Source organism: Bubalus kerabau, chromosome 12, assembly GCF_029407905.1.
Source record: "Bubalus kerabau isolate K-KA32 ecotype Philippines breed swamp buffalo chromosome 12, PCC_UOA_SB_1v2, whole genome shotgun sequence".
NCBI lineage: Eukaryota > Metazoa > Chordata > Mammalia > Artiodactyla > Bovidae > Bubalus > Bubalus kerabau.
Genome location: NC_073635.1, coordinates 50,961,914 through 50,986,647, shown reverse-complemented (window position 1 = coordinate 50,986,647; position 24,734 = coordinate 50,961,914). Strand labels below are relative to the sequence as shown.

At 37.9% G+C, this 24,734-nt stretch overlaps 1 protein-coding gene across 4 annotated transcripts in view; it reads left to right on the top strand.

Moving 5' to 3' along the window:
• The window catches only part of TBC1D4 (TBC1 domain family member 4), a 215,469-nt gene that overhangs the window by 65,780 nt on the left and 124,955 nt on the right, over window positions 1–24,734 (top strand). Inside the window, exon 1 of one of the 4 annotated variants that reach the window (XM_055542660.1) lies at window positions 8–3,082. The exons of the other annotated variants lie outside the window; for them this stretch is intronic. The gene's annotated coding sequence lies outside the window, so the exon portion shown is untranslated. Of the gene's footprint in view, window positions 1–7; window positions 3,083–24,734 lie in introns of those variants that run through there. 4 annotated transcript variants of the gene reach the window in all.

Here is a 24,734-nt window from a genome sequence, read left to right as displayed (position 1 = left end):
TTTACCAGGGGGAAAATATACATGTTATTGTGTCCCTTTCTTTTGGAAATCAATTATATGGAGATTTACTGAGATATTTCCCTAAAACTTACCAGTTAGCTTTAAACAGAGAAGAGACCCTTAAATATATAGATATCCATATAAATTAAGCATTAATATAGGTAAAATTACAATAAAATGGTAGCAACTTTCTCTTGACTGAGGACAAATACCAGCTGCCTGTGTAGATCTAGTTTGTGATTATTACTTGGGACTAATGTTTTTAGTTTCTAATTTAGAGTGTTATTGGTTTTTGAAACTTTCCCTCCCAAGATTAGCTATGGTATAATTTCATTATAATACATTTTCTCTGTCAATTAGGTTATTTAGTCTAACTAGTAGGGATTGCAGCTCTAAAATTGGCCTGACTTTTTGAAAATACAATTTGAGTTAAAACTATAAGGTAAATTAAAGGAAAACTGGTAAACAGATGGTGGCTAGACCTACAAACTGATGGAACACTAAAGCAAAAATTATTTTAAAACCTGAAAATAGTTGACCGAATTCTGTATTTTCCTTTATAGACAAAGTATCACATTAAATATCTCTTATTCTGTGACATTTAGAAATGCATTGAAGATCCCTCCATCCTTATTTTTATTAGAAAAGACTATTTTTCTTAGAAGACACATTACATTGATGTTACCTTTAACATAAATGCCCAGAAAAGGTCCTTTTCACTGTCTTCCTGGACAGTTATAAAAGATAACTGGATAAATGTGTAATAGAAGTATAGCAATTTTTAAAAGATGGATTTAAATATTGGAAAGGATTGAACTTTTGAAAGAATTTTCTTTGATAATGAAAAATATACTGTAGAAATTCTCAATGTTTTCAAAGGAACTTCTGATTTTTCTTCTGATCCAAAAGTAATTAATTTTCCATTTGAAATGATTAATGGATCATGGCTTTATAAATAGATGATAGAAAACATGCTATCAAAGGGTATTTTAAGATGGAGATAAAGGAAATCATTATCTGGTGTTGTTTGTTACAGCTTCTCATCTTGGTTATGAAAAAAAAGGATGCTCTAATATTATCCTGTAGTTGTCCCAGAAGCAGTGGCTTTCTGATTTCAGGCCTGAATTATTTTGACTTTTTTTCTCTTAATATTGTATTTTTCAGACAGCATCCCAAGGAACTCCTTGAGGTCAGGGGACAGATGGACTCATCTTTGATCAGCAGTTCACAATGGATGTAGATCAGCAATATTAACCCCCTAAGTGTTAATAAGGTCTTTGTGTATTACAATGTGTTTTAGTGGCTCAATTGTGTCCGACTCTTTGCAACCCCACCAACTGTAGCCCACCAGGCTTCTCTGTCCATGGAATTCTCCAGCAAGAATGCTAGAGTGGGTTGCCATTCCCTTCTCCAGGTTATCTCCTTGACCCAGGGATTGAACTTAGATCTCCTGCATTATGGACTTGCCAGGTGGCACTAGCCGTAAAGAACCCGCCTGTCAGTGACACTGGTTCGATCCCTGGATTGAAAAAATTCCCTGGAGGAGGGCCCAGCAACTCGCTAAGTATTCTTGCCTGGAGAATCCTTATGGACATAGGAGCCTGGTGGGCTGCAGTCCAGTGAGTTGCAAAAAGTCAGACTTAGTACACACCCACGCTCCTGCATTATAGGCAGAGTGTTTACTGTCTGAGCCACCAGGGAAGTATTACAATGAAAGTGAAGGTGGAAGTTGCTCAGTCATGTCCGATTCTTTGCGACCCCATGGACTGTACAGTCCATGGAATTCTCCAGGCCAGAATACTGAGAGGGTATTCCCTTCTCCAGAGGATCTTCCCAACCCAGGGATGGAACCCAGGCCTCCCACATTGCAGATGGATTCTCTACCAGCTGAGACACCAGGGAAGCACAAAAGGTGTCATTAAAAACAGCCTTTAGTATACAAATATATGTATGGCTGAGTCCCTTCACTGTTCACCTGAAGCTATCACAACGATTGTTAATCAGCTATATCCCAACTCAAAACAAAAAGTTAAAAAAAAAATAGTCCTTTGTTTACTAACTGTGCATTTTAGTGCACAGTCTTTATAACGCATGAACCTATGCTGGGGGCTTCCCTAGTGGCCTAGTGGTAAAGCATCCACCTGCCAATGCAGGAGATGGCGGTTCAATCTCTGAGTCAGGAAGATTCCCTGGAGAAGGAAAAGGCAACCCACTCTAGTATTCTTGCCTGGGAAATCCCGTGGACAGAGGAGCCTGATGGGCTACAGTCTGTGGGTTCGCAACGAGTTGGACACGACTGAGCCACTGATACTTTCATCTTCTCTTTTGCTAAAAACGTTGTCAAAATACTTCCTTACTTGTTTTCATTTTTAAAAAATTTTTACTTGTTTTTAATAATAAAGGAAATGAGGCACATTTCTAAAGCCCACAATTGCTGCGTTGAAAACAAGATTTATTAGAGAAGTTCTATTCGTCTAGTCTATGATATGCTGATTTATATCATGTTTTTCTTCCAAGACACACAACCAATGGAATAGCTGTGCTCCTTTGAAGTGTAATTGTTCCTAGCAAAAACAGTTATTCTGCAATCCTTGTTATAGAACATTTTGTAATGGGAAAGTATGTATAAATATACTCCAAAGAAATATTTAGCAACAGGGCTTCCAATTCTACAAGAAATCCCTGAAGACTCTATACCAGACCCTCAGGGGTTGCAAAGATGAGTGGAACTCAATGCCTATCCTCAAGGACTTTGGTCAACTTATTTGGGGATAAGACCCCACAGTTAGGGAGACTGAAAATAGGGTCAGAGAGACCAAAACCAATGACAGTCACAGACCAGAACCAATGATGAATCCAAGGATGGAGAGATTGTATGTGGCCAAATAAAATGGCCAGAAAAGACTTTGTGAGGTCAAGGGTTTGTTTTATTGTCAGTGTTCTGAGGCATCATTTGTGCCCTTGAAAGATTTGCAGCTGTGCTGTGGTGCCCAGCTGTTCCTGTAGCTCATCATTTCTCTGAAAGAAACTTGGAAAGCCATTGTGACATGGCTGCCAAGATGGTCTTAGTGCCTCATTTGGGGTAAGTGGGTAGGGTTTCTTTTGAGAGGTAAATATGTAGATTTTGAATGAAGAGTTTTATTTGTTGACTGTCTGAATACCTGAGGTTGGGCTCTTAATAATAGCCAAGTGTGTAAGCCTGCTTAAATCATTCCTACTTTTATTAACTTCTTGGCGTTTTCTATTCACTCAAGTTCCGTGTTCTATTAATAACTAATGGCCTTGTTCAGCCCCTGCATGTGCTATGTTTCTTCGCTAGAAGTTGTTCACTCCTTCCTGAACGATTTCCTGCTTTTATGTTTTCTTGCTCTCTTCCTTGTTCCCATGGCATCTGGGTACTTCAGTCTATTGGGTGTGACTTGTTACATTCTCATTGGATAGAATTCACAAGGATCTCACAAGGCAAAATTGTATGGGGTTATTTGAAACTTTTGTTATTTCTGAATATGTTCCAGGGAGCTGTAATAGCCATCTGGTTAAGATTCCCGCTTATCTTCTTGAAAATAGAGAGATCTGCATTTCAGGTTGTTTTTAGCACTTGTGAATTTCTCATTTACTTACCTCATCAAATCCCCCCTTGAGACTTGGGTAGTTTCAAACTACAGAAGGAAGGCTGCACATGTAGATTGTGTGGCTATGTATGTACTGCAGCAGCACTCTGAAAAGAAATACAAACCTTTTAGAATTCAAAACTTATGCTCAAAACCAAAAATTTAAAATCCCAAACTCCATGCTTAGGATTTACGTATTATAGATAGGGCCTTGTAGTTGCAGGGCTGGCTGCAGCTGGTGAGGAGTGGCTGGCAGCCGTCAGTCAGTGGAACTTCCTTCTCTGGGATCAAGTGTTTTTGAAATAAGAGGAGTCCCTTTTCCTTTTTATTTTCTGCTGCTCCACCCAGCACTCATCTCTCACTCTTTTTGGAGGAATTCTCCAGACCCAAGCTCTTTGTCATTCTCTGGTGCTATCCTTTCTTCTAAAACGTGTTACAAGCCATTCTTTATTTTCCACCTCTTCGTATTTGTTAATGCAATGTTCTTCCCATTTCTGCCCCATGAAATCCTGCTCTTTCCTTTAAAATCTAGCAAAAAGCCTCTTCCTGTATGAGGTCTTCTAATCCTATCAGAAAATGTAATCTCGTAGTAGCATATTCTTTTAGTACTTATCGTATGTGGTATTCTGTGGTTATTTGTATATAACTTATCACCCCTGAGGACAGCCACTGTATCATATAATTTTTTAAATATTCTTTATAGTATATAGCCTGGTATCATGCACATGGTAAGCACTCAGTAAAGATTTTTGAATTTAATGCAATTTGTGAATCCCAAATGTACCACCACCCGTAAAGTAGCAATGGCTGGGAGGCCACAGTTAATATATGATGCCTGCTTCAGTCTCATCCTTCAGCAGATTGTTATTCACTCATTTACCACCATGTGCTTCTCATTCATTTCCTTCATTTGTTTATTTGACTGCACTGGGTCTTAGTTTCAGCACGCGGATCTTTGATCTTCAATGGGCATGCCAGTTCTTTAGTTGCAGCATGTGGGATCTAGTTTCCTGACCAGGGATCGATACCAAGCCCCCTTCACTGGGAGTGGGGAGTTTTTGCCACTGGACCACCAGGAAGTCCCTCATTTCCTTTTTAAAAATTTTTAAAATTTATTTTTGGCTGTGCTGGGTCTGCGTTGCTGCATGTGGGCCTTCTCAAGTTGCAGCCAGCAGGGGCTACTCTAGTCGTGCTGCATGGGCTTCTCATTGCAGTGGCTTCTCTTGTTGGGGAGCACGGGCTCTAGGGTGCACGGGCTTAGTTGCCCAGCGGCATGTGGGATCCTCTCAGACCAGGGATCAAACCCGTGTCCCCTACATTGGCAGGCAGATTCTTAACCACTGAACCAAATAGCTTTTCCCATATAACATCAGTTCAGTCGCTCAGTCATGTCTGGCTCTTTGCGACCCCATGAATTGCAGCACGCCAGGCCTCCCTGTCCACCACCAACATCAGGGGGTGCTTAATCTGAACTAAGATATTTGTCTTCTTCTGGTCTGTTTTTTCTTAAAGCTGGTAATAGGCAATAAGACTACAAAGTTGGTAGAATCTGTGATTTAAGATCAGATTAAAACTAGATAGATGCATTTTTAGGTAGCAGTCCAAGGAATTAGGGGGGTAAGAATGTTGCAACATCTTCAACAACTTTTTTTTTAAATCCAGCACTGGAATTGGAAGAGGTCAGAACTGTAAAGAGGCCAGATGATTGCTTAAAAACACCTCTTAGATTGCAACAGAACTTGAGTAGCAGAATGAGCTCCATCCAAACTTTCTGAAGCAATTATCTGAGGGAATTATAAAGTCAGTTGCATAGTAAAGGGGTTCCTTGGGTAAGGTTCATATTCAAATTTGAATTGCTGTAAAAGTGCCTTGAGTTATTTATACTTATTATGTCCATTTGTTCTTATGAGCAAGAGTCAGGGTGGGAGGGAGGGAGGGAGAGAGAAAGAATGAAAAGGGAGCCTGATCGTGTTCTCTGGAGCTTGGGGAACAGAGAGAACCATGTAACATTTATGCCAGAGGAATCTCAAGGGAAGAAGCTGGCTGATGGAGACAGTGGCAGAGAGTAGAGAACAGTGGGTGGGGAGTCTGTTTTCCCACTGACAGTGGGCTGGAGATATTCCATGAAATTGTAAGTGACCATCCCAAGAAGGTATGCTGGCGTTGGTCACAGATGGGTCAGGAAGCCCATATGTGGGTGGAGCAGACATCTCTGGGCATCTGAATGGCAAAGCAATATAGATATTTGTAGGGCAGTTAGGAATTTCTCTGGTGGCTCAGATGGTGAAGAATCTTCCTGCAATGCAGGAGACCTGGGCTTGATCCCTGGGTCAAGTAGATCCCTGGAGAAGTGAATGGCTGGACTTTCTCTGTGGACAAAGGAGCCTGGCAAGCTACAGTCTATACGGTCGCAGAGAGTCAGACACGTCTGAATGACCAACACATTAAGACTTTCTCTGCCTCCCCAAGGGGGTCGCAGGCAACTGCACAGGAGCCAGTAGGATGTGCCAAGGAAAGCTGCTAGTCAAGGGAAGAGAAAACGGCAGGTCTGAGCCAGGGAAGGGCGACACTCTACTTTTGAATGAAGTACGGAATTTGGTTTCTATGTGAACTGGGTATTTAATTCTGGAATTGAGACTCTTTTAGAGACTTTTCATTATCCAACAACACCTGGCACACAACTGTGAGGCCTTAGATTTAAGTCCAGAGGAAGATTCAGCCTGCCTCAATAGATTTGTAGGGCTCCTCTGTCCATGGGATTCTCTAGGCAAGAATACTGGAATGGGTTGCATTTCCTTCTCCAGGAGATCCTCCCACTCCAGGGATTGAACCCACGTCTCCTGTGGCTCCTGCATTGGCAGGTGGATTCTTTATCACTGAACCACCAAAAGGGGGGAACAGTTGCTTTATGACTTTTGTGTATTGTACTTTGTGTCCTCAGTCTTATCTCTTCTCCTGACATTAAAGTCCTTGAGGGTGAGACCTTGGAAATTAGAGGGAGTTGATGTCTTTCTGGAGAAGGAAATGGCAACCCACTCCAGTATTCTTGCCTGGAAAATACCAAGGACAGAGGAGCCTGGCAGGCTGCAGTCCATGGAGTCGCAAAGAGTTGAACACAACTGAGTGACTGAGCATGCATGTCCTCATGTCTTAGTCCCCAGGTCTTAGTCATCTTTGTATATTATGTATAGCTTAATATACCCATTTGTTCAATATGTATGTATCGAATGAATATTTGGTTGTGAGACTAAAGCAAAACATGACCTTTAAAAAGCATAAAAGTACAGTGATTTTTTTAAAAAGAATTTTAAATTTTAGAGTCATTTTAGATTTACAGAAAAATTACAGAGATAGCACATAGAGTTTCTCCATTCCTCATGCTCAGCTTCTCCTTTTGTTAACATTTTATGATTTTAGTATGGTATATTTGTCACTACTGATGAATGAGTGATTGCTTTTTATATGTGCAAATTCTACTTCTTACAGTAGGAAGAAATAAAGGAAAACATGCCATAGTATTTATTGCAAAGAGTAATCATTTTGATTTGTGGATCAAGGGTTTATACCAAGTATTTGTTAAACTTCTTCATGAGTTTGCTTTACATAAGTAATGTGCTTCCTAATTTCAGTTATAAATCAAAATATATTGCAAAATTCCTAGCAAGTCATATCACTCAGTCCCTTGACCCTTGAATTTCACGAAGTAGTTATGCTTTTCTTTAAAATGGTTAAGGAGGAACTTGATATTTATGTGAGCTGTCATTTTCTTTATTCCTTGATGGATTGTTTCCTGTTGCTGCCAGAAATAACACGAATTAAAAGTTAAGATTATTTTTGGTTCAGGTGGTTGTATACCAAACCAAAAATATCAGGAGATGATCAAGTAAAACTCTTTAACCTAAGAAATTTTCCTCCTTGTATACCAGCCTTAATATTTTTGATCCAAACAAATTGTGTGCTTTCTCACAAGATAATTGGAAACAAAAAGTCATTTAATGTAAGAAAAATATTTGAAAAACCAAAGTCTAAAATAAATTCAAGCAACAGAATGAATTTTATATTCATAATGTGATGCACACTTTGCTGTTTGCCAGAACTACATTTGGTGATCTGTTATTTAATATTTTTGTGTTCACGAACACAGTTTAAAGCATTAAGGTGAAGAGTGCCAAGGTTAGAAGTACTTTCAAATGGTATGTCTGTGTAAAAATGGCTTTATAAACTTGTTTTTGCAGAATGTAATGACCCTGAGGGAAATTTCATCAATCTAATACTTTTTCTAGTGTTAGCCATTCTCAGCAGTGTGGTAGTCACTGGGTTTCTTACATCATAACTGCTACCAGTGCTGGTGACTGACTGTGATTGAATGTCTTACGTCTCTCCAAACTCAGTGTGTCTAAAATGAATTCATCTCTTAAAGTCTTGATTATTTCTTCTGACATCCCTCTTTAATCTATGGTAGTAACCACCCTTATGGAAGAAAGTGAAGAGGAACTCAAAAGCCTCTTGATGAAAGTGAAAGTGGAGAGTGAAAAAGTTGGCTTAAAGCTCAACATTCAGAAAACGAAGATCATGGCATCTGGTCCCATCACTTCATGGGAAATAGATGGGGAAACAGTGGAAACAGTGTCAGACTTTATTTTTGGGGGCTCCAAAATCACTGCAGATGGTGACTGCAGCCATGAAATTAAAAGACGCTTACTCCTTGGAAGGAAAGTTATGACCAACCTAGACAGCATATTCAAAAGCAGAGACATTACTTTGCCAACAAAGGTCTGTCTAGTCAAGGCTATGGATTTTCCAGTGGTCATGTATGGATGTGAGAGTTGGACTGTGAAGAAGGCTGAGTGCCGAAGAATTGATGCTTTTGAACTGTGGTGTTGGAGAAGACTCTTGAGAGTCCCTTGGACTGCAAGGAGATCCAATCAGTCCATTCTGAAGGAGATCAGCCCTGGGATTTCTTTGGAAGGAATGATGCTAAAGCTGAAACTCCAATACTTTGGCCACCTCATGCGAAGAGTTGACTCATTGGAAAAGACTCTGATGCTGGGAGGGATTGGGGGCAGGAGGAGAAGGGGACGACAGAGGATGAGATGGCTGGATGGCAACACCGACTCAATAGATGTGAGTCTGAGTGAACTCCGGGAGTTGGTGATGGACAGGGAGGCCTGGCGTGCTACGATTCATGGGGTCACAAAGAGTCGAACACGACTGAGCGACTAAACTGAACTGAACTGAACTGTATTCAGTGACCTCTCCTCAAACCTCATACTTTACCATGATTTTCTTTCTTTCTACCCTTGCATTCAAACATTCTTCACATTTTGACTTTGAATAGTCTTTGTATGCATTTCTTCCTTTCTACTTCCAAATCCTTAGTCCACAGCTGGATTACCTCATATCTGGATTATTGAGATAGCATCCTAATAGTCTAATTGTGTCTATTTTCTCTAAGTACTTCCATCATTTCAACATACTAAAAATCTTTCAGTGGATGGTTCTTCCTTCTTCTAGAATGTGATATGGGCTTCTCAGTCTGATTTTGTAGGCAGTTCACCTCTTAGTCAACTTTATTGAGAACTCTTCTTTTGCTATGCCCCTGAGTTTTTTCCATATGTAGAAGGAGATTTCAGTGCTCTTTATTGAGACTTTCTACAATGAACTAGTGTTTGTTTAATAAAGTCAACTCTTTTAACAGCATCATCCAGGACTCAGTTGGAATTGTCCACCGGCTTATGTGTAGAATCCTCCTTGCCTCACATAAAAAACTGAGAATATACTCAAGCAAGCTGACTCATTTATCCTTGCTGTGCTGTGCTTAGTCACTTCAGTTCTGCCTGACTCTTTGCAATCCCAACTGTAGCCCTCCAGGCTCCTCTGTCCACAGGATTCTCCAGGCAAGAATACTGGAGTGGGTTGCCATGCCCTTCTCCAGAGGATCTTCCTGACCCAGGGATTGAACACAGGTCTCTTTGTCTCCTGCATTTCATTCAGATTCTTTATCCACTGAGCTATCTGGGAAACCACCCTTAGTCTTCTGAAAACTTTTAGGATTAAGTAAAGTTGGTATTGCAAGTAGGGGTAATACTTTTTGAGCCCTAGGGTCTTAAGAGACACTGTTAGCATCCTGTGCTTGGGGCTATTACTACAGTATTATACAACAATTCCAGCATTGTTCTTTCTAAACACTTTCTTTGTTCAAAATGTCCCAGCCTCTGAAGCATTTTTAGAAAAGTCCTTTCCCTCAAATGTTTGTAAGCTTGAGAGGGATCCTAAAGGCCTCACGGGGCAAAGGCTTTTGTTGGTATATCATATATCGATATATAATTATATCAGCTATAACACTGATAATGTTAATTGGGTTTTACAGAAGACCTCACATTTCCTACCAAGTGGTAACTCGTTTCATTTTGTTATATTACATTGTAAAGGTGGGAAGAATGATAGTGTGTATTTTATTTACTCTATCTGCATTAAAATTTGAGTTGTTGTCATGTTTACCATCTGCTTGCTTTTTGGGCTCAGTAAAGAAAAGTAAAGAACAGCTTTGAAGAAGAAGATTTAAATCACTTGCAAAATACACTGCACAGCATTAGGGTACTTTTGGCCTCTTTATCTCTGTAGACTTATATAGCCTTTGCCACTTGGAGTCATGGTCTGTGTGAATTGTCTGGTATTTGAGATTGGTGAAAATATTTTATATCTATGCTTGAAATATAGGTTGTGAACTTCCTCTTTTTAAGGCAGTTGATTTCACTATTAATTTCCATGTGGTTGTTCTGAAACAAAACAGGTGTTTAATTTTTTGACTGCACATCATGTAATAGTATTCTTCACAGTGTGCCATGACCCATCTTCTTAAGCAAATATAGCACGTGTGGAGTTTATTTATAGTTTTGACCTCTAGTCTTCATTGGCTCCTAGTTTATTTGGGGCATAATTCACTAGGGCTATGGGTTGCAATTGTTAAGGAGTCAGCTGAGGAGAAGGAGACAGAAGGCACATTGTCCTACTGTGTATAACACTGAGGTGTGTCCACCCTTAGATTACTATACACCTTAAGGGAGGGTGTGGTTTCAGCAGACTGTAGAGGAAGACAGACTGAACAACTTTGAGTATGAAAGGGGGAGATAATATAGAAAAGTTTTGAAAATGTATTAAATAGAGCTAATTGGAGCTACCATTTATTGAGTGATTATCACCAGCATACGCTGTGTTAAGAGCTTTATGTATATCAGCTTATTTAGAGCTCACAACAGTATTCCCAGAGGACTTTGATTTCCTTTGAACAAAATAGGCAACTGAAGTTTAGGTCTGTGGCAAATAGGGATAAAGTAAACAAGAATGAATTTGGGGAACAAATATTAAAATCCTGAAACTAAGGACATTTTTTATAAATTCTGTGAAGTAGATCAGAACAGGATAAGGATAAACTGACAGTAGTATCTTAACATCCTAAGATTAGAAGGGACTTTTTACAGATATCTAAAAGATGGATTACAGAGAACATTTATGCCCTTTTTGAAGATGTTTCTAGGCAGCAGAATATTAGTTTGTTAAAGAGATTTATGGTTTTGTCCCTTAAAGCTATATTTAGGAGTTTGTTTATTTTACTGTGAAACTTCACCAAGGATTAGTCTGAATCAAACTGTGCACCTCAAGCTGGCGTGAACTAATCAACTTGTAAAAATTCAAGAAGGGCTCAAATACTTTAAATTATCTATCAACTAGAGTATATTGAAGGAAAAAAAAGTCTAATGAGTATTTTTGAATGAATTCACACTGGAAAAGAATCAAATGTTTTCTAAGACTACTGAAATGAATTTATACTAACTGAAATTATAGTCATTTTCTTAGTCTTAAATTGAAGCAGTTGTCAAGCAGTTACTTGACAGAAGTGAAAAAACACTTTAAAAATTGAATTAAAAAAAATAGAAACAAATTGTACATATTAATTATAGAAAAAATTTGAAAACAAATTTAGCAATGATGAAAAAAATTGCCCATAACCTACCATCATTGTAATATGAATGTTGGTAAGATTCTGTTTGTAGATTCATTAACTTAAAAAAAAAAAACACATATGTGTATAATTATATACACACACATGCATATATTCAAAGTAAAACATCTAATAAAAGTTTTCTTGAGAGTAAGACTGATAACTTACCAGTAGCTCTTTCTGAAAAACTGGAATTTTAATATATTTGGAAGCAAGGGAGTGAGAAATGGAGAGAGAGAATCTAGAATTTGCTCTAGGTGAAATGATTAAGACCAGAAATTTCCATCTGGCAATAAATAAGCCAAAAATGATGTTAAAAAAACAATTACATTTAACACTAGCATGAAAAAGAATAAAATAGAAATAAATTTAGGAAAAGAAGTACAAGACTTGTTCATGAAAAACTACAAAATGTTATTGAAAAACAATGAAATCTAAATGGCAATTCATCTTTGTTCATGGATTGGAAAAACTAATATGGCTAAAATGGCATCCTCAAGTTGATCAAGATATTCAATGCAATCACTTTTGGAATCCCAAGGGCTTGTTTTTTATTTTTATTTGCAGAAATTGGCAAACTTATTCTGAAATTCAGGAGACCTAGGATACTCAAAGCATTAAAAAAAATTACAAAGTTGGATGACTCACATTTATCAGTTTCAGAACACAAAGTTATAGTAATCAAGACAGTGTGGTACTCACATCAAGATAGACATATGGATCTATAGAACAGTATTCCAAGACAAGAAATAAACTCTTACATTTATTGTAAATTAACTTTTGGCTAGAGTGCTAAAACAATTCAGTGGGGAAATAAATTATCTTTCCAACGAGTGGTGCTGGGAAAGCTGTATTGTTGTTGTTGTTTTAGTTGCTAAGTCATGTCCAGCTCCTTAGTGACCCCATGGACTGTAGCCACGAGGATGAACTTGCAGCCTATTTCACATACTATCCAAAAATTAACTTAAAGTAGATCATAGATCTAAATGTAAGAGGTAAAACTATAAAACTCCTAGAATACATGTGGGAGCAAATCTTCATGATCTTGGATTTAGTCAATGTTTTTTGAGATATGGCCTCCAAAATATAAAGGTCAAAAGAGAAGACTAAGCTGGACTTTATCAAAATTAAAAGGTTGTGCACTTTTACCTTCAAGAAAATGAAAGGACAATGCATAAAATGAGAGAAAATATTTGCAAATCATATGTCTAAAGGGACTTATAACCAGAATATATAAAGAACTATTACCACTCAATAATAAAGACAAATCATCCAATTAAAAATGGGCAAAGTATTTCAATGGCATTTTCTCCAAGGAGATATGCAAATGGTCAAATGCTCAGTGTCTTTTGCCATATTGAAATGCAAATCAAACCCACAAATTATTACTTGACACCTACCCGAACAGCAATGACAAAAAAGACAGACAGTAACAAGTGTTGACAAAGAAGTAGAGTCATTGGAACCTTCACACACTGTTGACAAGAATGTAAAACATTAATCATACAGCCACTATGGGAATTACCATATTACTCAACAGTTCCAAGAGAAATGAAAACATAGTGTATGCAAAACTTATAGATGAATGTTCATAACAGCATTGTTCATAGCAGCCAAAAAGTGTAAACCACTCAAATGCCCTTTAAGTGATGAATAGAGAAACAAAAGTGTTATGCTTATACAATGGAATATTATTTGGCAATAAAAAGGAATGAAGTTTATGAATTACTAATACATGCTACAACATAGATGGATCTCAAAAAGTGCTAAGTGAAAGGAACCAGTCAAGACCATATTGTGTAACAACCATTTATGTAAAATAATCAAAACTGTGAATAGAGAAAATAAATTAGTGGTTTCTAGGAGTTGGGTGAGAGGGGGAAGGATGAGGATTTGGAAGTGTGACTAGTAACAGGTACAAGGTTTCTTTCTGGGGTGTTGAAAATGTTCTAAAATTGGGTTATGGTGATGACTGCAGTGAAAGAGGAGAGTGAAGAAGCTGGCTTAAAACTCAACATTCAAAAAACTAAGATCATGGCATCCGGTCCCATCACTTCATGGCAAATAGATGGGGAAACAATGGAAACAGTGAGAGATTTTATTTTCTTGGGCTCCAAAATCACTGCAGATGGTGACTGCAGCCATGAAATTAAAAGATACTTACTCCTTGGAAGAAAAGCTGTGACTAACCTAAACAGCATGTAAAAAACCAGAGACATCACTTTGCTGAAAAAGGTCCATCTAGTCAAAGCAATGGTTTTTCCAGTAGTCATGTATGGATGTGAGAGTTTGACCATAAGGAAAGCTGAATGCCAAAAAGAAAAAATTGATCCTCAATTCTTTTTGAGCATCAAAAAGAATTGATGCTTTTGAACTGTGGTATAGGAGAAGACTCTTGAGAGTCCCTTGGACTACAAGGAGATCCAACCAGTCAATCCTAAAGGAAATTAGTCCTGAATATTCATCGGAAGGACTGATGCTAAAGCTGAGGCTCTAATACTTTGGCCACCTGATGCAAAGAACTGACTCATTGGAAAAGACCCTGATGCTGGGAAAGGAGGAGGAGAAGGGGACGACAGAGGATGAGATGGTTGGATGGCATCAGCAACTCGATGGACATGAGTTTGAGCAGGGTCCTGGAGTTGGTGATGGACTGGGAAGTCTGGCATGCTGTAGTCCCTGGGGTTGCAGAGAGTCAGACATGACTGAGCCACTGAACTGAACTGACCTGATGACTGCATAACTTTGTAAATACACTAAAAATGAATGAATTGTATGCTTTAAAAAGGCAAAATTTGGGATATGTAAATTATATATTCATAAGACTGTGAAAAAATGCAGTAGCTTATTTTGTGAGATTTCCTGGCTTATTCTCTTCTTCTTTTCTCTGGACCTTCTCTTTCCTTTTCCTGTTCTACTCAAGTTTGATTTCATGTCTAGCAGTTTCTTGTCAGTCTGAGTTCCCATCTTGAGTGTGAGTGCTGAGGGGAGCAGTTTCCAGAGTTTAGCCCCTTAGACTTGGCCATCGGCTTTCTCATTCATCTGTTTTTGGAGTAGCCAAAAGCCTTCCAGTTTCAGTTGCTGCTCTGACGTTGGCCAGCAAGGCTTTGTAGTAAGTACCTGTTGGTTACTCTGGTTCTCAGGCTCCTTAGTCACCTTACTGCTTCACTTTCTTCCTTTCTTTAGAGATTCAGGGACTGTGCAAGTCTTGTAGTTGCGTGTAGTTTCTACCAAATGATTTGTATTTTTTGGATTCAAGAAGATACTTTCTCACCTGGTTTTGTTGTGGATGTTGTCCAGGGGTTTTGGTTTTGGTATCAGTTGTTCTGTTTTCATGAGGAGATTTGGGAAGATTCAAAGCTATGCTTCTGTTGCTATGACTACCATTTTTCTAGAATTCAGAAATGTAACCTTTCTGACTCCTTGAGGAAGAGATTTGGAAAGAGTCTGGCAAAAACAGGACATCCTCCTGGAGATTTAAATATCCTTGAAGGAAGAGCCTGTGGCTCATTGGGCTTCTAAATCCAGCGCCTAGCACAGGCCATGGCATAGGATAACACCCAGATAAACATGTGTTGAGTGAATAGAAGTGCAGAGCGATGAACGACTTCTTGAAGGAGAGCACGCTAGAATTTGTAGCCAGCACCCTCTTGCCAGTGTTGACAAATGGGGGCCTATTTGGATGGCTTCCTCTCCTTACACATGTAGATCAGAAACATGTCTGGAGCTTTGGGCAGCTATTCAACTGCATTACCTGCTTCAGTTTATCAAGAACTATTGAGAAATGATAAGAATTGTAAGTTTTCAATATTCTTAGGGTGTTGATGATCTGGGTTGCCTGAATTCTAAAAGTACCTGAATGAAGGTGTTAGATCCTTCATTGTCCCCAAGGTGTTGGGTCTCTGTCCCAGAAGTCTTAGATTCCCTTAGGTCCTTCATAGCCTTAGATTCATTTTCTAACCCTAAACTACGCTAACTAACCTTTCTTGTGGGTAAATAAACCACATGTATGGGATAGTATCTTGCCATGCAGGATCTTTTCAATCTGATACAGGGGAAAACTGCCTGATCTTTCCTGAGCTCTTTGCTTCTCTAATAAACCACTTTTATTTATTCTATTCTCCTAGGAACTTTGAAAACTTAGTAAATAGAGCTATATATCTTAAAAAGAGGAATTTCCTCAGGTCCCATCATTCTTCTGAAATTTCTGAGTTGCCTTGGGCTGGCCATGCCATGTCTTTCCTGAGTCTCTTAGCCTCATCACCACTGACTTCCCAGGGTTCCATTTAGTTTGATGAAATTGTGCTGAGATACAAATGGAGTTTCAAGGCATAAAATGTGCTTTCTGTTATTTGTGTTTTTACAAAGACTTGCAATGCTTTAACTCGGAGAAGTTGAGTTGAGTAGAAACATGGATACCTTTGCATTTTTTCAAGTCCAGATGATGTCTGATGATCTTCGACAAAATAAAAAATGTAAAAAATACAATTACAAGGAGCACAGCATTCATTGTGAGTAGCTGTGAAGATGATTACTGTTACATCTCTGGGTTGGACTCTTGAATAGGTTTCTTCACAGATTCTCTTGAGATATGTGTATCAAATCAGCTTATTAAAAAATATGGGCATATTGCCTTAACAGTTGGCTGCCTTTAGATACTGCAGCTGTTGGAAAGGCCTGAGTGAACTAATTAAATTACGGTTGAAAAGCCCCTCTCTCTGGCGTTAACTAGTACTTGCCGTGAACACCCTTCTTAAAATACTGGTGGTTGGGGAGAGAAAGATGTTCAAAGAATACAGACAGCTGCATTTATTTTCAATTTGAAAACGGAACTAAACACACAAAAATGCCATTTACATTCTTGAAAGTTGAGTGAAGAATTATAATCTTGGTATGCCATTTCTGAAACTTTTTGAAACTTCCTTCTTTTGGTTTACTCTTTGCAACTCTGCCCAATTTTGTATATGGTGGTTAGTTTAACTCTTTAAACTGATGAATTTTTGGCTTAAAGCATCCCTATATTTTAAAGTGCTTTTTAAAATGATAAAAGATGCTTATGGCAAAGTTGATGTAATATGAAAAAGTGAAATGAAAGTGTTAATCGTTTCAATTTTTCATATTATATAAACTTTCCATAAGCATCTTTTATCATTTTTAAAGAGCATTTTAAAATATAGAGGAGCTTTATGGTGAAGTTTATATAATATATCAATGTATAACCAGTAAGAAAGCCAAAAGTCAACTTCCCTTTTAATTCTCTTTTCCTTCAGGAAGTTGCAGACTGATGCACACCCTTCTAGGCTTAAAAAATACATATATGAAACTGATTTGACATTTATATATTCTATTTATAAAAATTGTGCCTACCATTTACACTGTTCTGCAACTTGATTTTTTTTTCACCTAATAGTTCATGATCTTTTCTCCACATAGAGTAGAATTTAATGGGCTGAATTCTCCCTTTTCATATACATAATGGTATATTGCTTGTTGCCCTATATATAAGAAAGATGTCAGAAAGAATGACAGCCCTACCCAGTTTGCCCTTCTCTGTCTCTAGCCTGAATAGATGCACCAGTACCTAGAAGTCATTCAACAGCTGTCAAATTAATTACATGGCTACTGGTGACAAGAGGAGAAGCAGCAGCTGGTAGGCAAGTGTAGCCACCCCATTTCTGAGCATGGGAGGAGGGACAACAGATGACATATTTCTGCTATTGTTCCATTTTTAACTATATGATTTCTTTTTAGGTGTTTCCTTTTATAAAAATAAAAATGATTTTAGTGAAGCATTTAAAAAAGTGATTTAGGTCAATGACAGAAGAAAAAAATTACTCATAGACCCTCATTATTCAACTCAATTATTGTTAACATTCTGGTTAACATTTTGTTATATTTCTTTTTTCCCATGTTGTCTCTTAAATATGTTGTTGGAAACAGTACTTTCCTTCTGTGACCTTTCTCCTCAAAACCCATCATAACCATGAGAAAAAAATAAGGAAAGTCCCAATTAAGGAATAAGACATACAAAATGCCTTGTATGTCTTAAAACTATAAATAACAAGGAAAATATGAGATACTGTCACAACCAAGGGGTGCTTAAGAAAATATGACTACTAAATGTGATGTGAGATCCTGGAACAGAAAAGGACATTTGGGAAAAGCTAAGGACATCTGAATAAAGCATGTAGTGTTAGTCGCTCAGTTGTGTCCAACTCTTTGCAATCCCATGGACTGTAGCCCGCCAGACTCCTCTGTCCATGGGATTCTCCAGGCAAGAATACTAGAGTGGGTTGCCATGCCCTTCTCTATGGAATCTTCTCAACCCAGGGATTATACCCAGGTGTCCCACATTGCAGGCAGATTCTTTACCATCTGAGCCACCAGAAAAGTCCCTGAATAAAGCATGGACTTTGGTTAAAAAAAAGTATCATTATGGGCTGATTAATAGTGATAAGTTCACCATGCTAGAGGAAGATGTTAACCACAGGAGAAATTGGTTTTAAATTATATGGAAAGCCTTCATATTACCTTGACATTTTTTTCTGTAAATCTAAAACTATTCTAGAATAAAACAAAAAAAGAATTATGTTGTAATGATACCATGTATACAGTTTTGTATTCTACTTTTTCTTACTGTGTCATCTTTTCAAAAACTAATGATTGTTTTTATTACTCAGAATGAATACACTGTGATTCACCTATTTCTTTCATGTGGGATATATATATCATATAAATTATTTCTAATAGTTAGTAATGCTCTGATGAATGGCTGTATCATTTGTTTATACCTTGTTCTAAAAGGATTTTTGAAAAAATAATTTATTTTTAAGACAAATTTAATAATTTTCAGAAATATTTCTATATTTAATTTGAGGTGGTGGTGGCTAGATTCCTAAAAGTGGAGTTAAAAAGTTAAAAAGTCAAGTTGTATGGAGGTATTAAATATTTTGCCCAGTTGTTTTATGAAAGCCTATTCTTAATTACAGTTATACCATCAAGGGCTCATTTTACTGGATCTTCTCCAGCACTGTGTATAATTTTTTAAAACAATCTTTTCCAAAAGTAACATCTTCTTGATTTAATCTATATTTCTTTATTTTTCCATTATCTTTATTTTACCACTTCTCCTAAGAATAATCTGTTCATGATTAGAAAATTGGCAGAAGACCTGAATAGACATTTTTTCAAAGAAGACATCAGATGGCCAACAGGCATGTGAAAAGATGCTCAACATCACTAATCATCAGAGAAATGCAAATCAAAACCACAATAAGATAGCGCCTTGCACCTGTCAGAATGTCTATCATTCAAAAGACCACAAATAACAAATATTGGCAAGGTTGTGTGGAAAGGGAACCTTAGTATTCTGTTGGTGAGACTGTAAATTGGTGCCATCACTCTGGAAAACATTATGGACGTTTCTCAAAAAATTAAAAATAGAGCAACTATATGATCTAACAATTCTGTGATTGGGTATGTCTGAAGAAAATGAAAACATTACTTCAAAAAGATACATGCACCCCAATGTTCATAGCAGCATTTGTTTACAATAGCTAAGATATGGAAACAACCTGAATGTCTATCAACAGATGAATGGATAAAGAAAATATGGTGATATATACATAGTGGAATATGGCTCAGTTGTAAAAGAGAATGAAATTATGCCATTTGCAGCAACATGGATGGACCTAGAGGGTATTATGTTTAGTGAAGTAAGTCATGCAGAGAAAGATAAATACTGTTTGTTATCACTTAGATGTGGAATCTAAAACATAAAGCAAATTAATTAATATAACAAAACCAAAACAGACTCACAGAGAACAAACTAGTGGTTACCAGATGGAAGAGAGAAAGGGGAAGAGGCAAGATAGGCGTTAGAGGTAAAGAGGCACAAACTACTAGGTATAAAAAAATAAGCTACAGGGATATATTGTACAGCACAGGGAAATGTAGTCAATATTTTATAACAATTTAAATGGAGTATGATCTATAAAAATATTGAATCACAATGTTATACACCTGAAACTGATATAAAGTAAATCAAGTATACTTCAGTAAAAAAAGGATTATACATTCATATCCTTTGTCCTACTTGAATATGTGTTTTTCTTCTCAATTTGTTTGAGTTCTTTAAATGGTAAACACAACAAATTTAACAGAAAACACAGAAAGATGAAATATTGGGTTCTTTTATAATAAGTTCCCATGATAAAATCTAATGCAAATGAAATTTGTATCATAAGAGATATAGAAATGATAGTAACCAAATCATGTTGTAAATCTAAAACTGTATTGTATATCAATTATATCTCAACAAAACTAGGTAAAAAGCTAATAATAATCAGTAGTAAATTACTTTCTTTGTTTATATATGTATTATTTATTTTGTAACAACATGTGAATTTTGAAAATGTTGGTATATTTAGCAAAATTATTTACACTTGTCTTTATCCATTAAGGTATCTACCAGATCAAAATTAGTAAAAACTTAATAAATTGTGAACATGGTAATGTCCCCCCAAAAAAAACAAAAACCTACACAACCCTCACAGTCTTTCAGAATGTATTTTAAGCAATATAAGTAATGGATATCATAATAAAAACATTGTATTTAGCAATGATAAAAGCCAGTTGTTAGTGAACATTTTTATTACTACCTGTGAAATTAGAACTAATAATTATTTTCATGCTGTTTCCCCACCAAAAGAATCCACACATTTTTCTCTGAAAAATAGTGATGATGTGAAGCTGAGGATGTGGTGGACAGGGAGGAATTAAAACTGTTGATTTTGGATCTATGATACCTGGCCAGGTACAGGAGTAGGTCGTCATCCATGGGTGAAAGGCAGTTCAGTGTTCTGGTTTGGTTTATTTTGGACCTGCATTCCTGGAGCAGCCCTTAAGAGAGGGGCCCTGGAGCATGGGAGCTGTGTGCTCTTTCCTCATGACCGCAAATGCCAGAAATTCTGTGACACTGGACTGTGCATTTCATTCACCCAAGGCCCAAGGGCTGGCTTGCTTCGCACTTCCTCTGCTTTTAGCTGGAGACAGAAGTTCAGACACCTTGTGTATATAACTTTACCTCTCTGTGAGTTCTATTTTTCTTTTTTGTTCTTAGGCAGTGTACGTTTTTAGGTATAAAAGTGTCCTGTATCTCACTTTTACATTTTTTGGGTCAGTTTATTGGGGTACCTTTATTCTGTGCTCATCTGAATTAAAATTGCTATGTAAAATGACTTACAGAAATCTTTTTATCACAGATTATAATATTTTGTGTGTGAGTATATGTTTACTCCTAGAGGAGGGCATGGCAACCCACTCCAGTATTCTTGCCTGTAGAATCCCATGGACAGAGGAGCTTGGCAGGCTACAGTCTATAGAGTTAAAAAGAGTTGGACATGACTGAAGCGACTGAACACACATGCATGCATTTACAAAAGAGTGGAAGACTGCATGGAAAATGTTTTTTAAAGTTTTAGGTACAAAATAAAATATATAGAATCAGGTAGGCAGATGACCTTTAAAATAGAGAACATGATGAGAAAAGTGAAGTGAAGTTGTGTCCGACTCTTTGCGACCCCATGAACTATGGCCTACCAGGTTCCTCTGTCCATGGGATTTTCCAGGCAAGAGTACAGGAGTGGGTTTCCATTTCCTTCTCCAATGACAGAAATTTACCTTTAAGTATGTTATCCTTTTCTTTGCTGCCATTACCTGAGAATGGAAGCATTTTATTAGAGCAGAGTCATTATTATGTAATGGATCTTTCTTACATTGAAAGAATGCTGAAATGTTCTATTCAGTCTTTTTGAACTTTTCAACCAAAGCTTAAGGTCAGAGGAAAGTGAAGCTGTACATGTGGAGAGAATGGGGGTGACAACTTTGCGGTCTGCTACAAGCTCTAAATTTCTTTGAAGTTTTGCTTATGTTAAGAATTAATGCAGATTTTAGTCTATTTTTTAATACATCCTGTTTATTTTCATATAAAAATGTTTTAAATTGCTTACTAATAAAATTATTCAACCCCTTCCCTCCAATCTATAAGTAGGAAAGATTCTGCTAGAATTCATGTCATGTATATCCTTAACTTTGGGCACCCCTTGACTGACATCGTCCATCCTAAAGGAGATCAGTCCTGGGTGTTCATTGGAAGGACTGACGTTGAAGCTGAAACTCCAATACTTTGGCCACCTCATGCAAAGAGTTGACTCACTGGAAAAGACCCTGATGCTGGGAGGGATTGGAGGCAGGAGGAGAAGGGGACGACTGAGGATGAGATGGCTGTATAGCATCACTGACTTGATGGACATGAGTTTGGGTAAACTCTGGGAGTTGGTGATGGACAGGGAGGCCTGGCGTGCTGCGGTTCATGGGGTCACAAAGAGTCAGACACGACTGAGTGACTGAACTGAACTGACTGACATTGTTAGACATCCTACAGAATACACATAGCTTTGTTTAAGTAACTTTATAAGAGTTAGAAGAACAGTTCAAGATCTACATGTTTTCAGAGGTGCTAGTCTGAATTTTTATGTGAAGTATCCTTTTGAGCAAAAGTCCACAGGTTCTCATAATTTGAGTAACACCTCATTGCTTCATATTTCCTTTCATTAACTTGTTCATTAATTTCACAAATAGTCTAGTCTCCAGGACTGAAAAAGTGTCCATCTTCATGGAGCTTACAATGTAGTTTTATTTACGACTTCAAGTTTTACAGACACATTCTAAAAGTAGTTTGAATTTGTTGCCTTTACTTTCTAGGAGTTTAAAAAAAAGTAATGTATAAAAACATCTTCCTTAATCTGGCCAATAAATATGCTACATTCTGTGGGTGAGAAATTGTAGATTAATCTGCAAATGCTATTAACTACTTTTAAGAAGAAAATTTCTCCTTGCCAGAGTATTATATTTTTAAACTTTATACATAACTCTTGATAGAAAAGAATTGATTATGTCTCTGAAGTTAGAATATTGTGTTCTTTCTGATTGTACGTTACTTTCAGCTATTGAAATACTGCCTAATGTCAAGATCACTCAGTGTCATGTACTGACTTGGAAATATTTCTAGAGGTGATTCTTGCCTGTGAGGTACGTGACTCATAAACAGTCATGCCTACAAATTCCAGCAGGTACCCTCCCCCTCTCTGCTCACCCCATCATCATGAGGGTGACCATGAGAAGGAAGCTTGGGCTTTGTGAAGATAACAGGACAAAGTAAAGGAGGAATTAAGAACAGATAAGGAGAGCTGATCCTGGAGACAAGCAGGCAGAAGGGTAGGGCTTGGGGCCAAGGAGAAGGATGGTATCTATAAGTTCCCCTTTGAAACACATTTTCTTTCTTTCTAATTTCCAAAATGCAAGTCCATGGGGTTGTAAAGAGTTGGACACAACTGAGCCACTGAATAGCAACGACAGCAAAAAATTGGAATTACGGCATACAGAGATGGAAAGTGAAGGAGAAATCATCTAGTTCTTGTCTAACACTAATTTGTGTCTGACTCTTTGTGAACCCATGGACTGAAGCATGCCAGGCTTCTCTGTCCATCACCAGCTCCTGGAACTTGCTGATACTCATGTTCATCGATTCGGTGAGGCCATCCAACCATCTTATCCTTTGTTGTCCCCTTCCCCTCCTGCCTTCAATCTTTCCCAGCATCAAGTCTTTTCTAATGAGTGAGTTCTTTGCATCAGGTGGCCAAAGTATTGGAGTTTCAGCTTCAGCATCAGTCCTTCCAGTGAATATTCAGGCCTGATTTCCTTTAGTTTGACTGGTTTGATCTCCTTGCAGTCCAAGTGACTCTCAAGAATCTTCTCCAGTACCACAGTTCAAAAGCATCAATTCTTCTGTGCTCAGCTTTCTTTATAGTCCAAGTCTCACTCCGTATATAGCTACCGGAAAAACCATAGCTTTGACTAGATGGACCTTTGTTGGCAAAGTAATGTCTCTACTTTTTAATATGCTGTCTAGGTTGGTCATAGCTTTTCTTTCAAGGAGCAAGTGTCTTTTAATTTTATGGCTGCAGTCACCATCTGCAGTGATTTTGGAGCCCAAGAAAATAAAGTCTCTCACTGTTTCCATTGTTTTCCCATCTATTTGCCATGAAGTAATGGGACCAGATGGCATGATCTTAGTTTTTTGAATGTTGAGTTTTAAGTCAACTTTTTCCCTCTCCTTTTTCACTTTTAATGTGTATGTAAAGGAAGCTAAAGTCTATTTCAAGTGATTGCCAAGTTCATAGGGTTAATTCGTGGCAGCCTATATAACATCTGTGGCTTCCCTGGCTGGCTCAGTGATAATGAATCCACCTTCCAATGCAGGAGACATGGGTTTGATCCCTGGGTTGAGAAGATCCCCTGGAGAGGGACATGGCAACCCATGGACAGGGGAACCTGGTGGGCTACAGTCCATGGGGTTGCAGAGTCGGACATGACTTAGTGACTGAACAACAACAACATATATGCCTCTAGATTCCAGAACCTATGCTTGGATTTTTCACACTTGACTTATTCTTTTTCTGGAGTGCTCATTGCCTGTGGGAGACCACGGGCCGTAGAGCTGAAGAGGTGGTCTGAATCCAAATTGTGGAAGGTTTTGTATGCATGCTGAGATGTCTCTTATGTGTGCGGGAGAGCTAGTGATGATTTTATGCATGGGTGTGACATTAGATTTGAGTCTAGAAAGGCAACTTTGACTGTAATTTGGAGAATGATTAATGTCCAGGGTGGTGGTGAGTGGTAAAGGGATATTAGAAAGTTGCTGGAGCAATTCATTCAAAAAGTGCTTAGACTGAATATAAACAGTGGGAGTAAAGAGGAGGGTGAACTTGTTAGAGCAGTTTTGGGGAGGTAGAGAGAGAGAAATTAATGATATTTTGTATATTGTCTGTGGTTGTCCTTGTTCAGTCACTAAGTCGTGTCCAACTTTGCAACCCCGCGAACTGCGGAGTGAAGGGAGAGGGAGAAATTAGACGTTTTTTACTTTCTTGGGTGCATAACAGGTCACCTTAAAATTGGCTTAAGCCGATACCTATTATTTAGTTGTCACTATTACGCCGTTTGGGCAGGACGTCGTAAAGATAGCTCTCTCTACCCCATGTGACATCTGACATAGTTGGAAT